The sequence below is a fragment of the Schistocerca cancellata genome, chromosome 2 (genome assembly GCF_023864275.1).
Source record: "Schistocerca cancellata isolate TAMUIC-IGC-003103 chromosome 2, iqSchCanc2.1, whole genome shotgun sequence".
NCBI classification, from domain to species: Eukaryota; Metazoa; Arthropoda; class Insecta; order Orthoptera; family Acrididae; genus Schistocerca; species Schistocerca cancellata.
Window position 1 is genome coordinate 1105184245 of NC_064627.1, and position 25932 is coordinate 1105210176.

The 25932-nt window shown below is 44.9% G+C and overlaps 1 protein-coding gene across 1 annotated transcript in view; it reads left to right on the top strand.

Annotated features, from left to right (window-relative positions):
* Window positions 1-25932, top strand: part of LOC126163119 (NAD(P) transhydrogenase, mitochondrial-like) — a 280298-nt gene that overhangs the window by 108925 nt on the left and 145441 nt on the right. The gene's annotated exons all lie outside the window — the stretch shown is intronic.

Consider the following 25932-nt stretch of genomic DNA (forward strand, 5'->3'; position numbering starts at 1 on the left):
ACTTGGCGCGTCTGTGGTTCTACACATCTGTCTGGGCCAGCTCTTCTGCGACTTCTACATTTGTGGTGCAATGCGTCTGGAACTCTACCATTTGTGCTACAGGGCTGTGACTGAGGTATTTATGACCGTGTATCTAGAACTCATACGTTTCTGTACTCTGGTTGTCTGTGAATCAAGTCGTCGAGGGCTGTACGCTGGGCGTCTGAGAATCTTTTGCCAGTAGTTCGCGGTCTGTGAGTCTGTACTACGCATTCAGCAGTCTACGCACGCGCGACTCTACACTACGCGTCCGAGAGTCTACGCTGCGCATCCACGGGCCTGCGATAAAAGTCCACGAGGCTATACTCTGTGTGTTCACGAGCTTACGTGATGCTTCGGTCAGGAGAACAAAAACTGCGCAGGTAATGGCACGCCTGCACAGTATGCTTCAGACTGTCGGGGCTGACCGTTGGCGAGTGGACAAAGTGTTGTCTCGTGAATTTGTAGCGTAGGTTGCGTCGATTCGGCTGCGTCGATTCGTGGGCTTAGGGTGGAGAATCGCAGACGCTTAAGACTCGTTGATGCATCGTACAGACTCGCAGACTCGTAGCGAAGATTCTGTGACATGAAGCGTAACGTCCCCGATGACTTGAGTCGCAGATGTGTAGAGCAGACCCGTAGAAGGTTTAGGTATGTGGTTCTAAATATGTCACAGCCCTGCAGGCACAACTTTTAATGTCCCAGGATGTACCGCCCCAGACATGTAGGAGTCAGAGAAGAGCAGTCCCAGGCAGATGTGTTGAGCCACAGAGGCGTATAAGTCGCCAACGCTTAGTCGTCCAGACGTGTGAGCCGCGGATGTAGAGCGTCACAGACACGAATTCGTCGACCAACCTTTGGAGTCAGACGTGGCTACTCAGGCGAAAACACGCAGTTGCCGTCATCCCGTGTTGCTCTCTCCTGCTGCTGGACTGAATTTCAGGGGCAGCGCGACACACACTGCGCTACCGGTCGGTGATGCATCGACCGCTCTACGACTACGAGACACCTCAGCGCCCCCTATGCGGCACTTCATCAACTCTACGTATCTGCTCGGCGTCGTGGCCCCCCTGCACTGCGACGAGCTGTCTACGGGCAGCTGCCCCTCAGTTCCGACCAGGGTTTTCGGGAGGTTTTCCTTGGTTGTAAGGCGAATGCCGGAACTGTTTACCGCCTCCCATCGATCTTGTAAAGAAGAAATTGAGAAATAAAAGCTATAAGCTTAGTCTGCCTTGCCTTTTATTCAATTTTGATGTAAATGAATTGAGCAATTAGTGACACTATTCCATTCACTGTACTTGTGTAATTGCGGTGTATAGCTAGCTGACTGCATTGCAAGTTGCCGTAGTACGTGAAGAGGGATGTGGTGTCACCGCCAGACACCACACTTGCTAGGTGGTAGCTTTAAATCGGCCGCGGTTCATTAGTACATGTCGGACCCGCGTGTCGCCACTGTCGGTATTTGCAGACCGAGCGCCACCACACGGCAGGTCTAGAGAGACGTACTAGGACTCTTCCCAGTTGTACGACGACTTTGCTAGCGACTACACTGACGAAGCCTTTCTCTCATTAGCCGAGAGATAGTTAGAATAGCCTTCAGCTAAGTCCATGTCTACGACCTAGCAAGGCGCCATTAACCATTTCTAGATAGAGTCACTGTGGACTGGCTGTCTTGTCAGTCCACAACAAGGGAAATCAGTGGACATGGCCGCTGTTTTGAGAAAAAAAACACACACAGACTGAAGTGAAGTGTTCGCTTTTAGCAAGAGAAATGCTGCGGTAAGTGTAGATTCTTACTGGAACCAAACGAACCTACAGCAGTGTTCACACTGTGACAGAACTGCTTTCGTTAGAGCTGATGTGCTACATGGTTCCCCCTAGGGACATCACACACACATCCATGCCCGAGGCAGGATTCGAACCTGCGACCGTAGCTATCGAGCGGTTCCAGATTGAAGCTCCTAAAACCACTGGGACACACCGACACCGTATTTAAACCGTCATAAAGCAATTCGTTGGGATGCTCCGGAAAATAGGAAACCGTCCATAGTGTGTCTGACTTACTTGCAACAGGAGTAGAGGTCGCTAACGCACGCTTATGCGATGGCGCTCACCCTGTGGTGGCACGCTTATGCGATGGTGCTCGACACGGAGAGACGCCAGTTCGAACCCTGTGGTGGAAAATTTTCACTGCCAGTATTTGACCGGTAAGGGGAAGACAGGTGGCGGGATGTAAAGATTAAATTTCAAATCTTTCCGCAGTGTCTCATGAAGGAGGGCCACGTACAGCCTGTTGGAGACCCTTAGTCTACGTGCCAGCACCGGGTTTCACCCTCTCCCTTCGCTTCGTCCGTAACTTCACAAACCGTAACACTGTACAAGCACTCATCAAAGTCATCCACACGACACAAATACACCCTCGACACGCCATAACAGATCGGAGGAACCTCCAATAGAAGCTAGGCCAGGGCGGCGATACAGGATTCCTACATCTGCTCCCCTTAATACAGTCTCTGAGTGTAGGACTCCTTTATGCATCTTACATTTGCTTACGACAGCGACAAAAAAAAAAGACATGTAAAACACAGTCGTCAGTGGCCATTTGGTCTGTACAGTACCAAGGTGACCAAAAGAGCTCATGTTGTGAAGCACTATTCTAATGTTCAAATTTTCAAATGTGTGTGAAATCTTATGGGACTTAACTGCTAAGGTCATCAGTCCCTAAGCTTACACACTACTTAACCTAAATTAACCTAAGGACAAACACACACACACACCCATGACCGAGTGAGGACTCGAACCTCCGCCGGGACGTGCCGCACAGTCCATGACTGCAGCGCCTCAGACCGCTCGGCTAATCCCGCGTGGCTCTAATGTCCAATTACACAGTCTGTTGCTCTTTTAGAGAAGTAATCTCGAATAAGAGCGTCGTATTCTCGACCTCTGCTCTTGTATTTTAACCAATATTGTACTGCTTTGCTACATAAATGGACAGGAACGGCTTATTTATCGGTCTACATCTGCGTCTGCGTCTACACTCCGCAGGCCACATTGCAGTGTGGGGCGGAGGGTCGCCTTTGGTACCACTAACATTTTGTCATACTCGACTGTTGCAGCGCTCATCGAAGCGTCGTGTGTTTCCCCGGAGCAGTCTCAGGCAGGCCGCTTTTTACTGATGACGAGATACTGCAAATGAAAAACTGCGTGCCATTAAGGAGACTACGAATATGTGGCAGTCCTCCGTGCGGGCCTCTTGCAGGGACTCTGTGGTTTTCTGCCGGCTCCGCATCGGCCACGCTTGGTTGACACATGGCTACCTCCTGTGCAGAGGAAGATTGCACTGTAGTTCCTTCTCTAGATTGTCGCACAGATGACAAAATGGTAGATATCGAAATAGACGACAGAGGGATAGAGAAACAATTAAAATTGCCCAAAAGAGGAAAGGCCTCTGGACCTGATGGGATACCAGTTCAATTTTACACAGAGTACGCGAAGGAACTTGCCCCCCTTCTTGCAGCGGTGTACCGTATGTCTCTAGAAGAGCATAGCGTTCCAAAGGATTGGAAAAGGGCACAGGTCATCCCCGTTTTCAAGAAGGGACGTCGAACAGATGTGCAGAACTATAGACCTATATCTCTAACGTCGATCAGTTGTGGAATTTTGGAACACGTATTGTGTTCGAGTATAATGACTTTTCTGGAGACTAGAAATCTACTCTGTAGGAATCAGCATGGGTTTCGAAAAAGACGGTCATGTGAAACCCAGCTCGCGCTATTCGTCCACGAGACTCAGAGTGCCGTAGACACGGGTTCCCAGGTAGATGCCGTGTTTCTTGACTTCCGCAAGGCGTTCGATACAGCTCCCCACAGTCGTTTAATGAACAAAGTAAGAGCATATGGACTATCAGACCAATTGTGTGATTGGATTGAGGAGTTTCTAGATAACAGGACGCAGCATGTCATTCTTAATGGAGAGAAGTCTTCCGAAGTAGGAGTGATTTCAGGTGTGCCGCAGGGGAGTGTCATAGGACCGTTGCTATTCACAATATACATAAATGACCTGGTGGATGACATCGGAAGTTCACTGAGGCTTTTTGCAGATGATGCTGTGGTGTATCGAGAGGTTGTAACAATGGAAAATTGTACTGAAATGCAGGAGGATCTGCAGCGAATTGACGCATGGTGCAGGGAATGGCAATTGAATCTCAATGTAGACAAGTGTAATGTGATGCGAATACACAGAAAGATAGATCCTTTATCATTTAGCTACAAAATAGCAGGTCAGCAACTGGAAGCAGTTAATACCATAAATTATGTGGGAGTACGCATTAGGAGTGATTTAAAATGGAATGATCGTATAATGTTGATCGTCGGTAAAGCAGATGCCAGACTGAGATTCATTGGAAGAATCCTAAGGAAATGCAATCCGAAAACAAAGGAAGTAGGTTACAGTACGCTTGTTCGCCCACTGCTTGAATACTGCTCAGCAGTGTGGGATCCGTACCAGATAGGGTTGATAGAAGAGATAGAGAAGATCCAACGGAGAGCAGCGCTCTTCGTTACAGGATCATTTAGTAATCGCGAAAGCGTTACAGAGATGATAGATAAACTCCAGTGGAAGACTCTACAGAAGAGACGCTCAGTAGCTCGGTACGGGCTTTTGTCAAAGTTTCGTGAACATACCTTCACCGAAGAGTCAAGCAGTATATTGCTCCCTCCTACGCATATCTCGCGAAGAGACCATGAGGATAAAATCAGAGAGATTAGAGCCCACACAGAGGCATACCGACAATCCTTGTTTCCACGAACAATACGAGACTGGAATAGAAGGTAGACTCGATAGAGGTACTCAAGGTACCCTCCGCCACACACCGTCAGGTGGCTTGCGGAGTATGGATGTAGATGTAGACCCACTTCAGTGTCGGTGCGGCGCCCGGCTGCCACTGGCCCATATCTGGGTGAACTGAACTGTCCTCCTTTGACTGCCCTGCGACGGACTCTTCAGTTACTGGACTCGTTACCATTAATTTTAGCTGACAACGCTTCACCCGCAAATTTAGTTTTACGTTTTATACGTATCATCCTGTACAAGTTTTAGCGTATGTCCTTTGTCCCTTTGTGTTCTGTCCTCTGATGCTTTTAGGGTGGATGCTTTAAGGTGTCGCAGAGTGACCGGCTTTTCCTTTTTATTCTCGTGGTCGGCCAGCCACGGAGGTCTGCTCTCGTGTTGTCACCCCCCCCCCCCCCTTCTACCTGTTTTTTGCTCTCTCTCTGTGGTTTTCTTTTCCTGTTTTGTCCACAGTAGTGCTGGTTGTCCTCCTGTCGTTCTCTGCTTCTTCCTTTCTCCTGTTGTGCTGTACGTCTCCTTTCTTTTCTTCTTTCCCTTGCGTAATTATTTTACCGGGAACAAGGGACCGATGACCTAGCAGTTTCGTCCCCCCCCCCCTCCACCTCATTTAAACCAACCAACCAACCAACCCACCCACCCCTCTTCCCTGTTCCATTGGCGAAAGGCGCTTTGGAAGAACGAGGTTTGGCAAAGCTCCGTATGAAACCTAATTTCTCTGCTTTTTTCGCGTTGGTCATTTCGCGAGACGTGTATGAGAGAAAGTTATATTGTCCGATCCTTGTTGGAAAGTGACAATAAATCTCTCCGTGATATACAACTCCTTTTGTAAGTAGGCTGTTTATGTTTTCTTATTGGCAACGTTACGTAGCGCTCTGTATGAAAATCACTGGCTGTGCTGTGTGCGGTCTGTCGCTAGTTTGCATTGTTGTCTGCCATTGTAGTGTTGGGCAGCGGCAGCTGGATGTGAACAGCGCGTAGCGTTGCGCAGTTGGAGGTGAGCCGCCAGCAGTGGTGGATGTGGGGAGAGAGATGGCGGAGTTTTGAAATTTGTTATACTGGATATTATGAACTGCTATATATATTATGACTATTAAGGTAAATACATTGTTTGTTCTCTATTAAAATCTTTCATTTGCTAACTATCCCTATCAGTAGTTAGTGACTTCCGTAGTTTGAATCTTTTATTTAGCTGGCAGTAGTGGCGCTCGCTGTAGTGCAGTAGTTCGAGTAACGAAGATTTTTGTGAGGTAAGTGATTTCTGAAAGGTATAGTTTAATGTTTGTCTGGGCCAGTCTTTTGTAGGGATCTTTGATAGTCAGATTGCGTTGCGCTAAAAAAATATTGTGTGTCAGTTTAAGCACAGTCTTGTATTCTAAGGGGACGTTTCACTTTCTTGGAACGTCTGCCACTGGAGTTTGTTGAGCATCCCGTGACGAAACACGCTTATCTTCGTTCGATCTTCTCTATAGACACCAGGAGTGCGGTGCGGTAATCCCATGCCCCTCCATACCGCAGTCACATGACGACATTGGCAGTGGATGGTACGGCGGTCGGTCGGTCCCGTTAGCCCATCAGGGCCAGAACGCGGAGTTACTGAGACATAACACCCCCTTGGCGCACTCCCTAAATTGCCTTTACATTTGCCGATTTTGTTCCGTTAAGAACGCCGTGTGTTGAGTACTATATGCAAGGAAATCTTGTATCAGATCACAAATCTGGTCCGATACTCGTCAATCTCAGTCTTTTGTTCACTAAACGAAAGTGCGGAATGGTATGGTATGCCATCTGGAAATGAAGCAACACGGCACCAGCCCGAAAGCCTTTGTCGGCGCCGCTCTATATCTCATGGGAACAAAGCGAACGGAGTTCCGCAAGATCTCTGTCTGCGGTTACTTCGTTTCAGTACGTCTAATAGTATCCACAGGATACAATGAAGTACATTATCAACAAAGAATAGATTCCAAATTTACTGTGGAGAAATAACTAGGCTGTTCAAAATAACAATGATTTTTTTCCCATAATATCGATGTGGTGTTTGTGCCCAGCTAGTCCTAGATCTCAAAAACTGCCTTCCTTCGCAACGGTTCGAATAAACTGAAAAACATCAAAGTCGATTTTCTCGAGAATTTTTTAGAATTTCAGCGAACTGCTTTGGATGATTCATATTTGTTTTCCAAACTTCGCGTGCCACAAATATAAATACTTACAGACACCTGAGTATCGTGTGGCCTGCTTGCAAGCTCAAGGAGCTTGTTTACTGTCTGAATCTGCTAGTAACAAGTTTAGCAACACGCCTCTGAATTGCTTCGATGGTATTTCTTCAATCCGACAAACATTTTGTTCCCGGTCATCCTTTGTAGATGAGCTACGCTTTCTCACAACTCTACCAATAAACTGTAACTGCCCATTCGTCAGACCTGCAACGAAACAGATGTGCTTATTATTCTTTAACTGACGTGACACGAGTCAAGCAACAAAGCATTAATATTGTATTCGTATGTTATAAGAATGTTTCATTCCCATTCGCATTAACTTACATTTGTCCACGTTTAAAGCAGTCTCCCATTCATAGGACCAAATACAAATTCCGTCACTGTTATCCTAAACCCGCTGCCGCCGTGGCTGAGCGGTTCTAGGCGCTTCAGTCCGGAATAGCGCGACTGCTACGGTCGCAGTTCGAATCCTGCCTCGGGCATGGATGTGTGTGATGTCCTTAGGTTAGTTAGGCTTAAGTAGTTCTAAAGTTCTAGGGGACTGATGACCTTAGAAGTTAAGTCCCATAGTGCTTAGAGCCACTTGAACCATATCCTAAATCCACCCAACAATCACTCTATGACGACACTTTCCTTTTCACGCAATCAGCAAAGAGACATATATGTTTACGTCGTGTTCTTCACGTTCGCTAACACTTGCCGTCGCCGTCTCTCTGATATTCAAGTTCTAACCTTTGCACCTTAGCAACCTCAATTATCTGTATTTGTGGGATGTTTTCCAGCCACTGTCCTCCCCTACAGTTTTTACCCTATACAGCTCTCTCCATTGGCACGGAGGGTATTCCCTGATGTCTTTACAGATGTCTTTACAGATGTCGTGTTATCCTGTCCCTTCCTCTTGTCAGTGTTTCCAACATGTTCCTTTCTTCGCCGACTCTGCGAAGAACTTCCTCGTTCCGCATCTTGTCAGTCCACCTACTTTTCAAGATTCTTCTGTAACACCACATCTCAAACCTTCCTCTTCTCTTTCAGTTTTCCCCGTTTTCCACGGTTCACCATCATACATTGCTGCGCTTCAAAATTACGCTCTCAGAAATTTCTTCCTCAAATTAAGGTCTCTGTTTGAGACAAGTAGACTTCTCTTGGCCAGGAATACCATCTTCGCCTGTGCTTGTGTGCTTTTTATGTCCTCATTGCTTTGTCCCTCATCGGTCATATTGCTTGCGAGGTAGCTAAATTCGTTAACTTCGTCTAATTGGTGATCGAAAATTTTGATAAATTATTCACTGTTCTCATTTCTGCTACTTCCCATTACTTTTGTCTTTTTCCGGCTCACTCTCAGTCCATATTCTGTACTCATTAGATTGTTTATTCCTTTCAGTAGATCCTGTAATTCTGCTTCACCTTCACTGACGATAGCAATGTCCTCAGCGAATCTCACGAGGGTGGTTTGAAAAGTTTTGGAATCACCACGAGAGGTCAGCGCTACAGCAACGAGTTGTTCACCCGATATTCATTGGACTGTTGTCTTTAAACACGTGCCACGTCAGTGCTCTGGGAAGAGGGCTGTGGGGGTGACGTGGCTCTATTGTTGTTCCATCGTAGTGATTTGCTAAGATGGAAGAAATCGAGACTCGAGCAGTTATTAAGCAATTCGTAAAGAAAGGTTTGAAACCAAAGGACATTCATGCCGATTTCCAGAATACACGGGGGGAGGGAGGGGGGGGGGGAAGGACTCTGCTCCTTCGTATTCAACTGTTGCCAAGTGGACAAATGAATTTAAATTTGGTCGGGAGAGCTTAGATGATGACCCACGCAGTGGTCGGCCAAGATATGTCACTACTCCAGAAATCACTGCAGAAGTGCATAAAATGGACATGGAGGATCGTACAGGGTGTTTCAAAAATGACTAGTATATTTGACGCGGCAATAAAAACTAAACGAGCAGCGATAGAAATACACCGTTTGTTGCAATATGCTTGGGACAACAGTACATTTTCAGGCGGACAAACTTTCTAAATTACATTAGTTACAATTTTCAACAACAGATGGCGCTGCAAGTGATGTGAAAGATACAACGCAGTCTGTGGGTGCGCCATTCTGTACGTCGTCTTTCTGCTGTAAGCGTGTGCTGTTCACAACGTGCAAGTGTACTGTAGACAACATGGTTTATTCCTTAGAACAGAGGATTTTTCTGGTGTTGGAATTCCACCGCCTAGAACACAGTGTTGTTGCAACAAGACGAAGTTTTCAACGGAGGTTGAATGTAACCAAATGACCGAAAAGCGATACAATAAAGGATTTGTTTGAAAAATTTCAACGGACTGGGAACGTGACGGATGAACGTGCTGGAAAGCTGGGGCGACCACGTACGGCAACCACAGAGGGCAACGCGCAGCTAGTGCAGCAGGTGATCCGACAGCGGCCTCGGGTTTCCGTTCGCCGTGTTGCAGCTGCGGTCCAAATGACGCCAACGTCCAAGTATCGTCTCATGCGCCAGAGTTTACACCTCTATCCGTACAAAATTCAAACGCGGCAACCCCTCAGCGCCGCTACCATTGCTGCACGAGAGACATTCGCTAACGATATAGTGCACAGGATTGATGACGGCGATATGCATGTGGGCAGCATTTGGTTTACTGACGAAGCTTATTTTTACCTGGACGGCTTCGTCAATAAACAGAACTGGCGCATATGGGGAACGGAAAAGCCCCATGTTGCAGTCCCATCGTCCCTGCATCCTCAAAAAGTACTGGTCTGGGCCGCCATTTCTTCCAAAGGAATCATTGGCCCATTTTTCAGATCCGAAACGATTACTGCATCACGCTATCTGGACATTCTTCGTGAATTTGTGGCGGTACAAACTGCCTTAGACGACACTGCGAACACCTCGTGGTTTATGCAAGATGGTGCCCGGCCACATCGCACGGCCGACGTCTTTAATTTCCTGAATGAATATTTCGACGATCGTGTGATTGCTTTGGGCTATCCGAAACATACAGGAGGCGGCGTGGATTGGCCTCCCTATTCGCCAGACATGAACCCCTATGACTTCTTTCTGTGGGGACACTTGAAAGACCAGGTGTACCGCCAGAATCCAGAAACAATTGAACAGCTGAAGCAGTACTTCTCATCTGCATGTGAAGCCATTCCGCCAGACACGTTGCCAAAGGTTTCGGGTAATTTCATTCAGAGACTACGCCATATTATTGCTACGCATGGTGGATATGTGGAAAATATCGTACTATAGAGTTTCCCAGACCGCAGCGCCATCTGTTGTTGAAAATTGTAACTACTGTAATTTCGAAAGTTTGTCTGCCTGAAAATGTACTGTTGTCCCAAGCATATTGCAACAAACGGTGTATTTCTATCGCTGCTCGTTTAGTTTTTATTGCCGTTTCAAATATACCGGTCATTTTTGAAACACCCTGTAGATTGAAAGTGCCGGAAATTGCTCACGCTTGCCAGATGTCATCTGAAAGGGTATATAACATTTCAACTGAAGAATTAGAAATGAAAAAATTATCTGCAAGATGGGTGCTGTGACTCTTGACGCTGGATCAAAAACACATACAATGGACATATCGGACAATGTTCGGTCCGTTTTAGGAGAAATGAACAACCTTTTTTGCGCCGGTCTGTGACCACAGATGAAACTTGGGTGCACTGCTATACCCCAGAGACAAAACAACAGCAAAAGCAGTCGAAACATGCTGATTCTCCGCCACCAAAGAAAGAAAAGACAATTCCTTCGGCGGGAAAGGTCATTGGCATCAGTGTTCTGGGATGCGAAGGGGATCCTGTTTGTAGATTATCTCCTCACTGGGCAAACAATTATTGGAGAATACTATGCAACAATAGATATGCGAAAAAAGGCCATGTTTAGCAAGGAAGAAAGTCATATTCCATCTAGACAGTAGGCGCCTGCACACGTGTGCCGTAGCCATGGCAAAATTAGACAAACTAAGGTATGAATCGTTGCCACATCCGCCTTATTCACCTGATATGGCTCCGTCAGACTTCCATCTCTTCCCAAAACTGATAATTTTTCTTGGTGAACGAAGATTCACTTCAAACGAAGAATTTATAGCCAGAGCTGATAACTCATTTTCGAGATGGGATCAAGGCACTGGAACATTGTTGGACTAAGTGCATAAATCTACAAGGAGACCACATTAAAATAAAAAAAACTTTCAGTTATGTAAGTACTTTTTTTCTATTCCGTTACGAGAACTTTTCAAATCACCCCCGTATCATCGACATTCTTTTATTTCCGTCATTGCTTCTTCGATATTGAGATTGAACAGTAGGGGCAAAAGACTGCATCCCTCTATTACACCCCTTTTTAATTCTAGAATTTCGTTCTTGGTCTTCCAATCTTTCTTGGTTCAAATGGCTCTGAGCATTATGGGACTTAACATCTATGGTCATCAGTCCCCTAGAAATTAGAACTACTTAAACCTAACTAACCTAAGGACACCACACAGATCCATGCCCGAGGCAGGATTCGAACCCGCGACCGTAGCGGTCACGCGGTTCCAGACTGAAGCGCCTAGAACCGCTCGGCCACACTCGCCGGCCCCAATCTATCTTCTTGTACCCGTACGTATCGTATATTATCCGTCTTTCCCATTAGCATATCCCAATTTTTCTCAGAATTTAGAACATCTTGCACGATTTTCTTGTCGAACGCTATTTCTAGGTCAACAAATCGTGTATGTCTTATTTATCTTCAGTCTTGTTTCCATTGTAAAGTGCAATGTCAAAACTGCCTCTCTGGTCTCTTTACCGTCCTAAGGCCGAACTGACCATCTGACAGAACCTGTTTTCATTTCTTCTGAATGTTTGTCACCAGCCTGTATGCATGAGCTGTTGAGCTGATTAAACACGGAATGCTGAATTCTGAAAAACTATTGCTATCGTGTACACAGTAGCTTAACAGCGACTCCCCAGGCCAGATCATATTAAACGCAACACAAACAGCTTGTTTGAGGAGTACCCTGTACCTGTTCAGATACTGAGTACAAGGTGAACAAACCGGTAGGTTTCTTCTTTGTACAGTTCTCTTGCTTCATCGACCGCGATAGTGATAAAAATCATTCAGCCGTTATTCCAGGAGACATCACAATACTTCTTTCTCGAAAGGCTTTTTTCCCTTATTACCTACAGTTTTCCAGTTTATTAACACTGCACAATGAGTTCGCTTACTTAGTAACAACTGAGACTTCTTTATCATACTTCGTAACGTCCGCAAAGATTATTGATCTAAGTATTTTTAAGAGATAAAAGGCGCCAGACGCGAACTCTTTAATCGTCTAATCAAACGAGATTATAGTCATCACTCAGTATAATGTAATACTTTAAATTCTTCTATAATCTACCTGTTCAGAGATAATATCTTATCAACAACTCACTTCACATTTGTGCAACATTTTTGCAATGGACATGTATTAACAGATAACGAAAATATGCTGATAAGGTGCAGGTAACTGATGTCTGCGAGGTTACTCTTGAAGAGATATGACTAACTTAAATTTTTCCACTGAGGTATGACGGAAGAACGCAGTGGCTTATACGAGTAAAACTGTCTTCACATTGACATGACCCTTACATTTGGTAACAAAAAAAAAAGTTGCTTATTCTCTAGCCACGACAGCATGATGCATCGTATCTCTCAAGAACTACAGGAACTGACGTCCAACTCATTAAAAAAATCGAACAATATCATTTTCGTATTTTTTTTGTTTTCCGTCGTTCTTTAGGTGCTTCAAAATTTGTGGAGTTATTTTCGTCTGTGCAACTAATCGAAGGCAGTTCGTTTATTGCCTTATACGTTTCGCTTCTTTTATTTGTGAAGCATCTTCAGTGGCCTGTAATACATGTTTTTTTATACATATAATAAATGTATTATGTGGTAAATACTGTGATACATTTTGTCACGTTTTTATCGTGTTTTTTTTAAGGATAGAATCAACTTTTGTAGCACAAATTTCGTGATGTGAAATTATCGTTCTGTGTTACTTACGCCGTGCGGGATTAGCCGAGCGGTCTTGGGCGCTGCAGTCATGGACTGTGCGGCTGGTCCCGGCGGAGGTTCGAGTCCTCCCTCGGGCATGGGTGTGTGTGTTTGTCCTTAGGATAATTTAGGTTAAATAGTGTGTAAGCTTAGGGACTGATGATCTTAGCAGTTAACTCCCATGAGATTTCACACACATTTGAACTTTTTTTTTGTTGCTTACGATTTCCAGCGCTGTTAGCCCATATATGTGCTCCTGGAGATGCTCCAGTTGCCCGATTTCCAGCGTTCTTTCACTCACATTTGATTCAACACATCGCATACATCACTTTGCACTTACATTTTGTGTTCAACATACGTGTGCTTTCGGTGTGTAGTGTTGCCAACGTCATTGTGTATTTATCTTATGTCGTGTGTGTGTGTGTGTGTGTGTGTGTGTGTGTGTGTGTGTGTGTGTGTGTTTGTTTGTTTGTTTGTTTGTTTTGCAGCCCGACGACACATGTTACACAAAGTAAATAACATCCCACCAGCAAAAAATGCTATGAAAAAAAATTACAAACAATACAACTCATCGCCAAAAAATAATGGTTACAACACCCATATAGCACAAAACTCAACCAAAGAATTAAAACACAACTAAAGAAAAATGAAAACAAGCTGAGAAGACAAACACCAAAGCACCCCACAGACAGTACAGCATAGCACACATGGAAACGCAAAACAATGTCACTCATGACTTGACTAACAGAAAAAAAAAATAGTACACTTTAACGCACAGAAACAAAGCAACACACAAGGTAGCAAATATATTAAAGAAACAGGGGTTTCGCATTGCTTACAGAACAAGAAACACACTTCATCACATTTACAAAGAGAAAACTAATTAAATACCGAGAAGCAGGAATATGTACCAGTCAGTGACAAGACTGTAAATCAGTATATCTGGGGATGACAGGTAGGAACTTCAAACTAGATGTTCAAAATATGTAAGAAGTTGAAAATATGAAAATAGTCATTTTCCCCTTTCCGAACACTAGATAAAACATGGACACGAACGATCCAACATGGAACATGAGATGACAATTGTTAGACTGAATAATCGCAACAGAAATCTCATGACGTTGCATGGAACCTGTCGCATACAAAGAGCCATGGCAATGAAAAAGGTGCTCAATGACCAAATCCATACAACTACTCTCTAATCATGTTGGCCACTAAAACAATAACAAACAGAGATCCGAAACAAAGGCGTTCAAAAAGTTTTTCACAGTCGCCTCTAATTTTTTTTTAATTTTTTGCCTCCGTTTCTTTTGTTCTGTATCGTCTGTGTCTATTCTGTTCCTCGTTTTTATTCTCTGTGGATGTTCTTTGTCTTTGGAAAAAGGGACCGATGACCGTAGCAGTCTGGTCCCTTTCATCCCCCAAACCAACCAACCAACCATCGGTTGACACAGGGAATAAGGTATTTCTCACTATCAAATTTTTTACCGCGCAGGTGGGCGTTCAGACGACAAAAGAGGAATAATCAGACGGAGCCAAGTCCGGACTGTAGGGAGAATGAGGAACTATTTTTCAACCCATTTTCCTGATTTTCTCCTCCGTCATAAGGGCTGTATGGTTTTTGGCACTGTCATGGTGTAGTGTGATGAGCTGACCCTGAAGCTGTCGCCTGTGGGTCTTGATAGCACGTCGCAGCTTGTCCAGTGACAAACAGTAACGTTCCCGGTCAGTTGTGGAGCCAGGTTCCAAAAAGTCAACCCCAGAAGGAGGAGGCCATCACCTATCGGCCTGCTCTTCGTGAAAGTCTTGGTGTCTTCTTCCGAGGGGAACCCAGATGGCGCCACTCTTTGGACTGGGTTTTTCTGTCAGGTTCGGACAAAAACACCATGTTTCATCCTATATAATGATGCCGTCAAAACACAGATTCCACTCTTCAGTAAAGGTCTTCATGAGACCCTCGCACACATTCTTCCTCATAGTTTTCATTTCTCTTGTCTAGGCACCCAACGTGCACAGATTTTTCTGTGACCTAGTGACTGTACCAGTGATACCACACTGCCCAATGACAAACGAGTCGTTTCAGCAAGCTGTCGTGTCGTCAAACATCTGTCAGTTTGGATGATTTGATCAATGGTCTCCTTATTCACATCACTCACTGCCGTCGATGGTCTACCGCATCGTGGACTGTCCAGTAGAGAGAAAGCACCTTCTTTAAACCTCTGCAACCACCGCTGGATACAGCTGCGATCCACTGTGTCCTTCCCATAAACAGGGAGCAATTTCCTGTGAACTGATGTGGAAGAGTCATCGCCGCTCTTGAAGAGGAAGTCCATCACCGACCGTTGTCGCACCCTGACTTCTACTTCACGGTCCATTATGGCTCACCTGTAAACAAAAGAAAATACTTTTATGTACCAACTTACAGCTAAATGTTCCAAGTATGTTCACAAAAAATTTCATTCTCCTCCTGCAAAAAAGTAAAAAAAATTAGAGAGGACTGTGCAAAGCCCGCATCTCGTGGTCGTGCGGTAGCGTTCTCGCTTCCCAGGCCCGGGTTCCCGGGTTCGATTCCCGGCGGGGTCGGGGATTTTCTCTGCCTCGTGATGGCTGGGTGTTGTGTGCTGTCCTTAGGTTAGTTAGGTTTAATTAGTTCTAAGTTCTAGGGGACTGATGACCATAGATGTTAAGTCCCATAGTGCTCGAGAGCCATTTGACTGTGCAAAACTTTTTGAACGCCCTTTGTAAATCTACTTCCCCCCCCCCCCTCTCTCTCTCTCTCTCTCTCTCTCTCTCTCTCTCTCTCTCTCTCTCACACACACACACACACACACACACACACACACACAAACAACAAATCAAACCAAAATACCAAATCGCGCACACAACACAAACAAAAGACGAGAGATAAACACACAGCGATAGCTGACAACCCTACATACCGAAAACATACGTATGTTGAACACAAAATGTAAAGTGCAAGTGACATATGCGATGTGTTGAAGCAAATGTGGGTGAAAGAACGCCGGAAGTCGGCCAAGTAGAGCACATGGGCTACGGCTAACAACGCTGAAGATCGAAAGTAACACTTAACGATGATTTGTGCTGCAAAAGCTGATTGTAACCTAAAAAAACCTAACATAATAAAATACAGTAACTACCACGTAATACATTTATTATATGTAGAAGAAGAAACATGTATGGCAATTTGCCATACTAATTTGCTTTCAATTAGTTGCATAGTCGGAACATATCTCCACGGATATAGTTCTGTTGGATCAAACGGTTCTTGGAACATATTCCTCTGTATATATACACGGTGACACATTGTATAGTCATAACGGAGCGTAAGAAATAAGATTATTAGCGCCCTCTCTCCACCTTACTGGAATTAACAGTAGTGCGAGCGAAATATGTGGGCAGTCTTGAGACGCGATGCTGTATTCCTTCTATTAACGGTCTCCACACGAAACGTAAACTGAAGCCAGTGGAACATACACGGTCCAATTGATGAGACCACCGCGTAGGTCCGATGTCAAAGTGTAATAACCACTCACGACATGGTAGCAGTAGCAAAGCGTGTCGGGAGGACGCGGAAAACAGTGCACTCATTGTCTTAATGCGGAAACGGAGCGATTTATCTGACGTCAAGAAGGGCGTCATTGACTTTTGGGCAAAGGGTGGAAACATTTCTGAAGCGGCTAAGTTTGTAAACTGTTCACGTTCCGCCGTGGTTAAAGTATACCGTACATGCTGAAATGGCGCTATCCAAAACCGGCGCCGATAGAGCTGTGGTGCACGGGCCACAGATGGAAACGAGCGTTTGGCCTCATTGGCAGGGAGGCCCTTTACGGGGCAGGTCCGGCTGCCTTGGTGCAGGTCTTACTAAATTGGACGCCACATTGAACAACCTGCGCGCCGGATGGGGATGAAATGATGATGAAGACAACACACAGTCCCGGAGCGGAGAAAAATCCCCGACCCAGCCGGGAATCGAACCCGGGCCCATAGTAGAGATGGGAAAAATTGTTCTTTTCAGAGATTGGATCAGAACTGTTCACTCCCTGAAATGAATTAGCTCTTTTTCATGACTCACCACTCATTTACAATAGAAAATAAATGGAAGGCACATTGCCCTTTAAACTTGGTTTATTCCAGTACTATACCTGTATTTTGATCTTATTTGATCCTATTTTGAAGTAACACAGATAATGAGTAAGAATTTTGTATTGTTTATTGAAATTTCCACGATATTACAAAGTTTTTGATTATTGATTTATTTTGCACTATCGTGGTTTTTTGGGTGATCGGAAAATGTTGTAACTTGAGATTTACATTAACAATATTTTTGGCTATAATGTATAAAAAATTTCATTAACCTCATACAAATACATCGCAAGCCATATATTTTTAAAGTGAACGTTTCCTTCCGAAGACGCCTAAAATCGCAAAATCCGTACCAGAATAAGAAAAGAAAAATATAAATTTGACTGTAAAACGAAAGTGCTGCATGTAGCCTTACGCAGAATAAAACAAGGAAAATATTGGTGTATCACATTTTGCGATACGTTTATCGGTTCGCTCGTAATTAAAGCGTAAATTGGAGTGTCCATAATAAAAATCCTACAGTAAGAGGAGTCGTCAGGAACCTAATCTGATCAGTTTAAACAAATAAAAATAAAATAAAAATAAATGATGTATACATAACATAATAATGTAATATACATAGCGGTATTACTACGAAGAACAATATCCAGTAGAGACGAACTCCGATGCAGAAGCACTGAGTCGAGCAGGTCGAGTCGCGAGCTGTATTACTGCGTGAGCTAAGACCGCAGAGACCAGAGTGACACCTGAGTTGCTTTGCTCAACACTCTGGCTAGAGTCCGCAGAGACCAGAGTGACACCTGAGTTGCTTTGCTCAACGCTCTGGCTAGAGTCGAGAACGGTGGGGGCGAGTTCCGAGGGTGGGGGGAGCGGTGAACGGCCACCACTCACCCGCTCCGAGACAAATCGTCCGTTCCCTTGCGAGCAGGTTGTTGCAAGTAGTTCCTATGTTATCCGCTAGGTGGCTCTCTGTCCTGTTGTTCACATCAACTGCCCAGAGGGCAGGACGTGCGACTGAAACGATCGCCTACAGAGTGCGATGGGAAGTTAAGCTGCGCCAGACACTGCACGCGGCAGACGACGCACAGAGACGGCACGGCATATGTGAAACACAAAATCCAATGGGGCACTGCACGATGCAGGCAGCCAAGGTAGAAGCAGGGCAGAGGCCGGCGCTGGCTGTGTTGTGTGGCGTGCACTGTGCTGTGACCAGCAGAGGTGCTGCTGATATGCTCCGTCTCTCTCTCTCTCTCTCTCTCTCTCTCTCTCTCTCTCTGCCGTGGGAAACGTTTGGAGCTACCGTTCTTTTTTTCTGAATCACTGATTGTTCACTCCTTTGAAAGATTCAACTCTATGAATCAGTTCAAGAGCGGATCCCCCATCTCTAGACCATAGGACGGCAGTCCGTCACACTGGCCTCTCAGCTATCGGGGCGGACAGGGGCCATAGATGACATGGATGAACGACGGCTGTGGAGATGTGTGCACGCGACTAGACTTGCAGCTGTTGAGCAACTGACCGCCCGGATGAACCGAGTGTCTATACTCTATTCATCATAAGGATACACCTGATGCAAACATTACGCCTTTGTTTGAATCTCATTGGGTTTGGTTTCACGCGAAGCGGAAGCCAAGCAGTATGCAGTACAGTCAAGTATGATCATAAGGATACGTTTTATGCTGTGTTACAAGCACATGGACTGAGCGATAATGTGGGACAACAGCTCTAGCGGCGCATGTAACCTGGACAGCACTGGCGAGCCAGTTGGTCCAACTAACCTGCAGTGATGTGAGCAGTTTACAGGTTAGACGTAAAAATAGATGAGCAGAGAAACAGTATAGCTTCGAATGTCATTTAATTTCTGGAGAGAATGAAATAATATTCGACAAAACTCATGGACTACCGCACACTTCTTAGGTGACAAGACGGAAAGCATAAAATTCTCTCGTTCTCACCTAACATAGTATTCTAATTACAAACTAGAGTGATGAAAATTCTTCATTTAAACACAGAGTAATTTTTCTGAACGAGATATGTGTGATGCAAAAGCATACTGTAGGGGTTTCACCGTATTGTTGAATACTTAAGCCACAGAAGGTATTACTTACAGTCAGTCGTCTGGTAATCTCTGAGCTCCTTGCTTATCCGAAACCAAGAAATTCATTTCAGTTCTGGAACTGTCCTCTGCTGCGTTGGTAACGAATCGATCAACAACAGAATCCACGAAGCCACCTAGGCGCAGCATTTTCTCCTTTTACGACGTGCCGTTCTATGTCCCGCCAGCGTTCGGCAGTGACGTGTGAAAAAGCTTGCGTGTGATTTCTCGCGACAGATCTCTCAACTTGGCTCCAGACCAGTTCTGTTGGGTTCATATTGTAATGGTACAGAGGCAAATGTGTAAATGGAGCACTTGTATGGAATGCTCGATGCCGTGAAACTGACTGTTTTCCATGTTTCTACGACACTTATCACTCTGGTTCGTGGGAGACTGCATCTATGGTGTAAAACGATGGACATAGTTTTTGTCCTAAAAATTAAATTGTTATGGTTTATTAATTTAAGCAACCTTTATTAACAGTAGTTTATAAATTATCGATAATTAAGAATTTATATTTCAAATGAAAACAGGAATTTAGCGTGCAATATGTAATTAGAAACCAGAAGACGTGAATTATTTATAAAAAAGATGATGAATTTTGCAATTACGAGATGTGGGGATTTCAAATTGAACTAAAAAAGGGTGAACAAAACGAGACTTGAACTACACCAGATTATCATTCTGCTACGCTACTGATTCCGCTGTATCTCAGCTGTATCATATACAATCCGTCGGAAAACTTTAAAGGCGATTTTTTCTGCAAAGTTATGAATAACATTAAGAACAACCTATTTCTCAGCACTGTTTAACCGTATTCTACACGCGTGTTTCACTACGAAGCAGGAAACAGCCTCAGCCACTTACATACCGCGTATTAACAGCGCGACAATCAGAGCACAACAGTACAGAGACTGTGACTGTACACGAGTTTTGAAATAAAAACTACATAGCCAAAGCGTGGTTAAGAAAAATGTTGATGGTTGTTAAGACATTAGAATATCTTAAAAGTTTCATTTAACGTATCTTAATAATAAGGTATCTAATACATAAGTGGGACGAAATACCAATCACCACCAACATCCTCCTCCGAATGCGAAAATATTTTGTTGACACCGACGTACATAGGGAGGAACGATCACCACGATAAAATAAGGGAAATCAGAGCTCGTACGGAAAGATATAGGTGTTCATTCTTTCCGCTCGCTATACGAGATTGGAATAGTAGAGAATTGTGAAGGTAGTTCGATGAACACTCTACCAGGCACTTAAATGTGATTTGCAGAGTATCCACGTATATGTACTTCCAAGAGCTTAACAACACCAGTGTGTTCGTGTGCTACGTCTTCTGACCAATCATAGCGTTTGTGTTTGTTTACATCAGGTTTATTCTTATGATAAACGGAGTATACCAAAAGTGTCCCCTCAATGACAATTCAGCGAACATTGCTGCGAATGCGTCTCCGCAGCAGGCGCACTCATGCTGGCTGCTGTTCATCTGCGACGAAGGCTGGAATTTGCACGGCAACACCGTAATTGGACGTCCACTGAGTGGGGACTGTGGTGTCACCGCCAGACACCACACTTGCTAGGTGGTAGCTTTTAAATCGGCCGCGGTCCATTAGTATACGTCGGACCCGCGTGTCGCCACTGTCAGTGTTGGCAGACCGAGCGCCGCCACACGGCAGGTCTAGAGAGACGTACTAGCACTCGCCCCAGTTGTACAGCCGACGTTGATAGCCATGGTTCACTGAGAATTACGCTCTCATTTGCCGAGACGATAGTTAGCATAGCCTTCAGCTACGTCAATTGCTACGACCTAGCAAGGCGCCATTTACCTTTTGCTGGTTCTCTTATAAAGCCTGTACCGTCAGACCTATGTTCTCCAATTGTGGAATAAAGTTAAGTATTCTACCAGTTACCTCCTGTTTGCTAGTCTTATTTCTCTGACCTGTTCCAGACCTCACGACCGATTGCGTGAGCTTTCACAGCGTGCATTTCGGCCTCCTATAGCAACACAGTGTTGGCTCTTCTGCCAACGCTTCAGGGACAGATAGCCTTTTCAGATGAATCACGTTTCATGCTCTGTCCGCCAGATGTCCGTTGGACCGTCGAAAGAGCCCAGGAGGCAGAAGGGAGCCTTATGATCTGGTGAATGTTTCCGTGGAATTCCCTGGATGATCTTGTCGTTCTGCAAATCGCGGTGGATCAACACGAGTATGCATCTATCCTTGGGGACCATGTCTACCCCTGCATGCAGTTGGATTTTTCTCGGCGCGATGGGATCTACTAGCAGGACAGTTCAACGTGTCACACAGCTCGCAATGTACGTGCGAGGTTCGTAGATCACCAGGATGAGTTTACTCTACTCTTTTGGCCGCCAAACTCCCAGAATTTAAACCCAGTTGGAAACTGAGGGACCGCCTCCATCGGGCTGTTCACTCCATGGATCTTCATCCGAGAGACCTAGCGCAGCTGACCACGGCACTGAAGTTGGCATGGCTCCACATCCGTGCCGGTACCTTCCAGAACCTCGTTGACACACTTTCTGCGCGTCTCGCAGCGGTCCGCGCTGCCAAAGGCGCTTATTGAGGCTTTTGATAGGCGGTCACACCAATGTGAGTGGACAGTGTGTCTACAGTTTTGGTCGAGTACGGACACCGTGAATCTACAGATGTTATAAAGTCCTCTGTCGCGGTTTCTGTCTGTATGATCAGGTTAACCTCAAGAACTACTGTAGGTATTTTGGAGCGATTTTTACAGATAAGCAGATTAACGCGGAAATTTTTTGTATATAATTTATTACTGTAACGCCAGACAAGCCGTTCAACGGTAGGTACTTAGCGGTACCTGTGCGAAGCTTGGGCGGATCTCTAGTTCTTTGTGTCATTAGCTCATTACTTGGCGTTGTCCGGCTGCTTACGTGTCAATCAATCTTATACCAGGTAGGAAAAGGTGTTTGGGTCGATGAAGATAAATGGGATACTCACAAGGAAACCTCCCCATCGCACCCCCCTCAGATTTAGTTATAAGTTGGCACAGTGGATAGGCCTTGAAACACTGAACACAGATCAATCGAGAAAACAGGAAGAAGTTGTGTGGAACTATGAAAAAAAATAAGCAAAATATACAAACTGAGTAGTCCATGCGCCAGGATATGCAACATCATGGATAATGCGAGCTCAGGAGCGCCGTGGTCCCGTGGTTAGCGTGAGCAGCTGCGGAACGTTCGCAAAGTTATGATCTATCCGCTGTTCATTGACGTCTCTGTCCACTGAAATAAGTTTAGTGTCTGTGTTTTGCGACTGCACCGCAAAACCGTGCGATTAGTAAACGAAAGGACGTGCCTCTCCAATGGGAACCGAAAACATTTGATCGCAAGGTCATACGTCAACCGATTCCTCCACAGGAAAACACGTCTGCTATATTCTATACGACACTGGTGACGGCATGTGCGTTACATGACGGGAATATGTTGTCGACCCACCTAACTTGTACACTCGGCGAATGGGTAAAAAGATTCTTCTACCTTGCCCGTTTTAGGTTTTCTTGTGGATGTGATAATCACTCCCAAAAAAGTGATGAAAACATAAGAGTTTGTCACATAAACTGCAACAAATGTATGCAACAGTTTCACAGTCACACAGTTTTCCCTGTGCTCTGTCAAAACATATGTTTTTAACGTTTTCAAATTTTTCCGTGTGTAGACCGTCAAATCCTGAATATGTCCAAGCAAATCTGAACATGTACTGGAATTTTGGAGAGCGAAGTTGATTATGTGTAAGTGTCTAAACTTTCATAATTGTCTGAAAATAAAAAATTAAACTTTTCACTCGAGGGAAGACTTGAACCAAGGACCTCTCTTTCCGCAGCTGCTCACGCTAACCACGGGACCACGGCGCTCCTGAGCTCACGTTCTCCTTGATGTTGCATATCCTGCGCATGGATTACTCACTTTGTATATTTTGCTTATTTTTTTCATAGTTCCACACAACTTCTTCCTGTTTTCTCGATTGATCTGTGTTCAGTGTTTCAAGGCCCATCCACTGTGCCAACTTGTAACTAAATCTGAGGGGGGTGCGATGGAGAGGTTCCCTTGTCAGTATGCAAAACTTTCCTTTAAAATTTTTACACCATGAATGTTGTATGCAAGAAATAACATTCTGGCATGAAGCTCAGTACTGTGTCCTTGGATATAAGGGAAGATTACGCAGCAGGTTTCACAGTCAGAAATCGCATCTGAATATTCGTTGTTGTTGAGCTGATCATGTTCTGTCTGGTTTAAGAAGGCTACCAATACGTGCCGGGATTCGACATGGGCAGGATCCTGGAGATGTCGCGCGCTCTTAGTCAGGAAGTGGGCTTGTTCTCAACAAGACAAGTATCCACACCGACAGTATTTTGTCTTTTAAGGAGCTAAGGAGTACATAACATAATGTATTGGGTTCTTTTATTGGTTTTCATTCATGCATTTGCTCTTATATGTATAGGGAGAAAGTAAAGACGTACGATATGACGGGCTGGGAGACCTCGTAAGACAGATTCAGCGCACGCCTAATTGGGTAGGTTTTTCCAATATTTCAGGCCCTTAGGCACCTTTCCTTTGGGTAGTATGACAATTGTGTGGATAAGTGGAGGTACCTGTAGTGTGTGTGTGTGTGTGTGTGTGTGTGTGTGTGTGTGTGTGTTTTCTTCGTGTTGGAGGTGATGAGAGAAGGGAGAGGGCGGAACCCGGTGTCCGCCTATATAGCCTTTCTTGCGTCATCAGTCTTCTCATTGGTTTCATGCGGCCCTCCACGAGTTCCCCTGCTGTGCCAATCTCAGACCAACACTTGCAGCCTACGTCCTCAATTATTTGCCGGATGTATTCCAATCTTTGTCTTCCCCTACAGTTTTTATCTTCTACAGCTCCATCTAGTACCATGCTAGTTGTTGCCTGATGTCTTAACAGTTTTCGTATCGTCCTGTCCCGTCTTCTTGTCAGTGTTTTCCGTATATTCCTTTCCTCTCCGATTCTGCGGAGAACCACCTCATTCCTTACCTTATCAGTCAACCTAATTTTCAACGTTCTTTTGTAGCACCACATCTCAAATGCTTCAATCATCTTCTGTTCCGGTTTTACCACAATCCGATTTCCACTACCATATAATGCTGTGGTCCAGACGTACATTTTCAGAAATTTCTTCCTCAAATTGCGGCCCTGTTTGATACTAGTAGAGTTCTCTTGGCCCTGAATGCCGTCTTTGCTAGTGTTAGTCTGCTTTTTATGTCCTCCTTGTACCGTCCGTCATGGGTTATTTTTCTGCTTTTATAGCAGAATTCCTTGACTTCGTCTACTTCGTGATCCCCAATACTGATTTCAAGTTTTTCCCTGTTCTCATTTCTACTACTTCTCATTACTTTCGTCTTCCTTCGATTTACTCTCAATCCATATTCCGTACGCATTAGACTGTTCAATCAATTCAACACATCCTGCAATCCTTCTTCACTTTCACTCTGGATAACAGTGTTACCAGCGAATCTTATCATTGATATCTTTTCACCGTGAATTTTAGTCCTGCACTTAAATCTTTATTTTATTTCCGTCATTGCTGCTTCGATGTGCAGACTAAACAGGAGAGAGCGAAAGACTGCTCCTCTCGAATACACCAGAGCGGCCACAGAGCTTAACGTCTCCATCCGACGGGCGGATCACCATCTCCAGTGTCACATGCCCTCACTTCATGGAACACTGCGGAGAGGTCTGGAATTGAATCAGCACATTGGCGCAAAGGCTGATGATCGGGGACTTCACGCCAACACCCCTTCGGTACCCTCTGCCGTAAAGGGAAAGGCACAGTTGTCAACTGCGCGTGGCGAACACGGACAGTCACATATCCAAGTATTGGCCACGCCATGATGATGCCTAATTTCGGTGGTACGGCAACCGTTTTCTCCACCTCGGCACAACCGTTAACACCACCGACGAATCGTTTCCCGACATTTTGCTGTCACAAATTGTACCAAAAAGACCCAAGACACCGCGCTAGTGTCGTAAACTACATATTTTCGTAGCACAGGAGTTTCTCAGAAACCACCAAATACTGGCCGGCCGCTGTGGAAGAGCGGTTCTAGGCTGTTCTGTCCGGAACCGCGCTGTTGCTACGGTCGCCGTTTCGAATCCTGCCTCGGGCATGAGTGTGTGTGATGTCCTTACATTAGTTAGGTTTAATTAGTTCTAAGTCTAGGGGACTGACGACCTCAGATGTTAAGTCCCATAGTGCTTAGAACCATTTGAACCAAATACTGTAGCTTTAGAAAGTGTATTTCAATATGTTGTCTCTTGGGTTAAGTCTGTGGCGTAGAAAGCTATCTTCCATCGCATTGGTTCACGTTGCGAAAATCTGATGTGGTCTAACCCAGTTGTTCATTCTCGGAAATGTTCCGCGAAGTAAAGTTCTACGTTTTGACGTCACAAGTGTCCTATTCCATATTCAGCATCACGTTCACGTCTCTTGCAAGGGTCAATTTTGGGGATGTCAAAAGTGTGTTAAACAACCGTCACTGCCAAGTGGATCATACGCTAAAGTATTCCTCCTGTCGTATCACTAAGGCTTTTAAAAGCATCCATCAGAAATCATCTAATGCATTTACGACTA